This window comes from Theropithecus gelada, chromosome X (assembly GCF_003255815.1).
Source record: "Theropithecus gelada isolate Dixy chromosome X, Tgel_1.0, whole genome shotgun sequence".
NCBI lineage: Eukaryota > Metazoa > Chordata > Mammalia > Primates > Cercopithecidae > Theropithecus > Theropithecus gelada.
The window spans coordinates 3,624,684-3,628,979 of NC_037689.1; the positions used below are offsets into that span (position 1 = coordinate 3,624,684).

The 4,296-nt window shown below is 46.7% G+C and overlaps 1 pseudogene; it reads left to right on the forward strand.

Moving 5' to 3' along the window:
• The first annotated feature begins 2,686 nt into the window (after positions 1-2,686).
• Positions 2,687-4,296, forward strand: part of LOC112616272 — a 69,547-nt pseudogene continuing 67,937 nt past the window's right edge.

Here is a 4,296-nt window from a genome sequence, read left to right on the forward strand (position 1 = left end):
AGAAACTTTCTCTATAGTTATATAAACACCCACACAATGCTACAAACTCTCTTCCATTTGAATGACCTCCTATAATGATGCATTCAGAGGAGAGAAGCGATCTGCTGGGAACTCTTAGAGCTTCCCAAACCCAGTCTGCCCATGCTTGCCGTGGCATTCTCCATCGCCCTTCTGCATACAATGCTCCTAACTGGTGCCAGTCCCTCACCTCAGCTCAGGATCCCATGCCTCTCACCTTCTCAGGGGTTTTGCTCCTACAGTGATCATTCCTCTCTCCTGAACTACCACCTGCTCCCTCTAAATGAGATAATTCCCCAAGCTAAGGGAGAACTCACCTTCTTCCCCCATGTCCTCCTGTAGCCACTAACACATTGATCTGCTGCCCTTCAAAGGGAAACTGCATGAATTTATACAATCCACTTCATTGGAGTCATTTTTCAAAATTATATAGAAAGGAAAATGAACCAGAACAACCAAAGCGATTCTGAACTATAACTTTGTGGAACTCATACTACCTAATATCAAGAGTCATGTTAATTCTATAGTAACCCAGAGAACGTGGTACTGGGGAAAAATCAACAAACCAGAATGGAGTCCAGAAATAGGTACACAGACATGATAAACTCATTTTCAAAAGAGGTGCAAAGGCAATGGAGAAATATTATCTTCTTGAGAAACTGTGTTGTTTCATCCTGCTTCTTGGCCACTACATTCATTGTTCTTTACTCCCCTGGGTCTATTCCCCGTGTTTCTCCATTGCAGCTCAACTGCTCTTCTGTTTAACTGTCTGTCTTCCCCACCACAGTGTGGTAGCCTCCATGGTACATACCACGTGTGGTTCGTTGGTCTTCACATTTCCAGCATCCCAGATATTTCCTGCAACATGGCAGGCACCCATGCATATATAAATGGAAAAAAAAGCATGTATAAACATAGATATTAAAGTAATTTATTTCTGTCACAAAAGGTCTTTCTGAACCACATCCTCCACTAATGGTGACATGGGACTGTCACCTATGTGTTCCCAGTGTTTCTGGATGCATGAGAACGGTAGGGCAAGAGAGAGAACAAAGCCTCTTAGTCCCTTTCCTTCTACTACAAACACTTTAGGGATGCGGGCCGACGGAGAGAGGGAAAACCCCAGCTGGCCTTGCATGTGCCTGACTCAGTGTGTACGCACCTTGCTGCCCAAGTCTCTTGTCCATGTGCCTTGCTGTCTGCCTTCTGTCCCTGCAGAGCTGCGCAAGGAGACATCGTAACTTCCTTCTATGCTGTTGGCTAGGATTCAGGCAGTAGGTCCGCAGATCAGTCCTCCCAGATTTGACGTGTGAGAGTGTGAGGAGGAGCCCGCCGGTGCGGTCTATGGCCTCTGACCCGGAAGGGCCTTGAGGTTCCCGTCCTCCTAACAGGCGGCGAGATGCAGCCGTGGCGTTTCTGTCGTGGGGATCCCAGACAGGGGAGGAAGGAGGGCCATAGAGGGGAGGAGGACCTAGAGAACATGGAGTGAGTTTTGAAGGGGGAAACTATTTGTGGTATTTGAGTCCCAGAGGCATATGAAACCGCCCACAGAAGACACATTCCGAAGTCTTCAGTGGGAACCTGGGAGAGGGCAGAGGACTGCGCAGCGCGAGACGGGGTGGGGCGAGGAGGGGCGCCACAGCCCACTGGGCAGGCACTGACCTCACTGCGCATGTTCATTGGGCATCTTCCCGTAGGCCCCTTTGCCCATGTGGTGAATGCCAGGGAGCTGTGAAGGTGTGAGGGTCGCATTCCTGCTGTCAGGACTTTTTCTGTTCTGCTGAGACGCGGCCGGTAGGTCCGCAGGCCAGTCCTCCCAGGGCTTGAAGTGTGAATGAGAGTGAGGAGGAGCCAGCGGCCGTCTGGAGTGTGGGGCAGGGTGGTACGTGGCCTCAGAGGCCAAAGGGTCTCAAGGTGCTCGTCCTTCTCCTCGAGAGGTGGCACCAATGTGGGCCTTGTTGTGGTGGGGTCAGAACGAGGGAAAAAGGTGGGCTGAGTAGTTGATAGGGGTCAGATGAAGATGGGGTGAGTGCTGGGGATGCTGAGGCAGGTATCTGAGTCTCTGAAACCCTCGACAGAGGACAGATTCCAGACTCCTCCATGGCGACCCAAGAAGGAGAGGGGTGGGCATTAAGGAAGGGAACTGGGAGCGCTGCAGGTTGGTGACTGTGGCCTTGAAGTCTGCAGAGTGCCTGGCAGAGGTGTACAGTGAAGAGGGCCCAGTGCTGTGTGGCAACTTGTCAACTCCACTGTGGAGATTTGAATGGGCGGAGCTCCGCATTCCAACAAAACTTGATTTTAGGGGGGGCAACGGGCCTAGCAAATGGGTGTATGACAAAAGCCGTGTTCACTGTAGTTTTAATTCTCTGGCTGTATTTTCCTAAATGCCTCCATGGAGGAGAGTTCGGTTGTGAAACCAAACCTCATCGGAAATATCCTGTGTCTTTTGCCAGAAGCTATAAGGCATTGCTCATCTAGCTTGACCAACTTAAGTGGCTTTGCAAGCATTCGGAAGGCACACACTTACACTTACCCTGAGACTTAGATTGAAAGTATTTATAAACTTTTAAAAAATGACAAGTTAACATTTGGTCATGGAAGTGGTCAAATACAGCTGTCCTTTCAAGTGCATTTACCAATTCACAGTATTCTGTTTGCAGTGTGAAATATGATTTGGCGAGGAAGATGAACATATAGGCCTAGACCAAGGAGAAGTGTACCACCTCCTGAGCTGATTGGGCCTCTGCCGGTGAGTGTCTTAATCTTTGATGTTTTCTATTAGCAAAAAGTTATTTTTGTAACTTGTTGTTACAAAAATATGTTTTGTAATTGTTGTTGAACCAGTATAGATTCACCGATAAAGGTCTCCCATGCTATAAAAATGATCATGGCATCTCATGAAGGAAAGACTAATCCAAGAGAATTAAGTTCTTTTGTTGTCTGGATGGATGATCGTGTGTTCCCCAGATTTTATTCCCATGATTTCCTTCTCATGCTTATTTGCAAAAGATTACACACATTCATCCCAACATAGATTAAAACAGCTTCCAAGGCCCTTGAGGGTAACTGTCTTAGAGTAACCTCTCTGTGGGAAGAGTAACTTTATGAAGTATAAGTATGTGGAAGAGTGTTGGAGAAATGTCTTTAGACTCATGATCAGAAATATCTATGTATTCTGTATATTTATATTCTTGAAATGTATTGATAACAAAACTTTTTATCTGCACACACACACCTCTGGTTCCAGGAGCCCAGTGATGAGAAACCTCAGCAAGAGGAACCACCAACTGAAAGTCGGGATCCTACACCTGGTCAGGAGAGAGAAGATCACGGGTGCAACTGTTATTCAAGGTGCTGGGAAGGGAAGGAATATTATCTATGGTGGGCGGGGGGGCGGTGGGCAGAAGAGGCCTATATGTGCGTCATGCATTTTGCCATAAACCAGTAACAGGAGGAAAGAAAACATTAGGAAAGGATCTCAAACACTTGCTGAAAGTTGTCTGGAAAAGTGAAGAGTATAGTTTGCAGCTTCATGCAGTCCCTGGATACAATGAATCTTCTCTTTTTCTTCCAGGTTTATTTTGCATGCTTGAAAATACAGTCCTTGCTAAATCAGATGAAACTGTTTAATGCGGTGTACAAAATTTCACTAGTTTGATCTTCTTAGAATGTTGTCTGATCTTCTCAGCTGTGGTGTCCAGAGTATTGTATGCACCCTTTAATAGCATGTAGAATGCCAAGTCACCCTACCTTGTAACACCCTGAATAAAGTCCATTTGCATAAGGATATTAGTCCCATTTTATAAATAAGAAAACTGAGGCTCTGAAATGGGGGCTTACCAAGAACACTTGACTCATGGAGAAGGAATTCATGTTTCATTCCAAGGTTTGTGTTCTTCCTAACATCTGTGTTAGAAAACATGAATGATTGGCCGGGCGTGGTGGCTCAAGCCTGTAATCCCAGCACTTTGGGAGGCCGAGGCGGGTGGATCACGAGGTCAGGAGATCGAGACCATCCTGGCTAACATGGTGAAACCCCGTCTTTACTAAAAATACAAAAAACTAGCCGGGCGAGGTGGCGGGCGCCTGTAGTCCCAGCTACTCGGAGGCTGAGGCGGGAGAATGGCGTGAACCCGGGAGGTGGAGCTTGCAGTGAGCCGAGATCGCGCCACTGCACTCCAGCCTGGGTGACAGAGCGCGAGACTCCGTCTCAAAAAAAAAAAAAAAAAAAAAAAAAAAAAAAAAAAAAAAAAAAAAAAAAAAAAAAAGAGGGAAAAA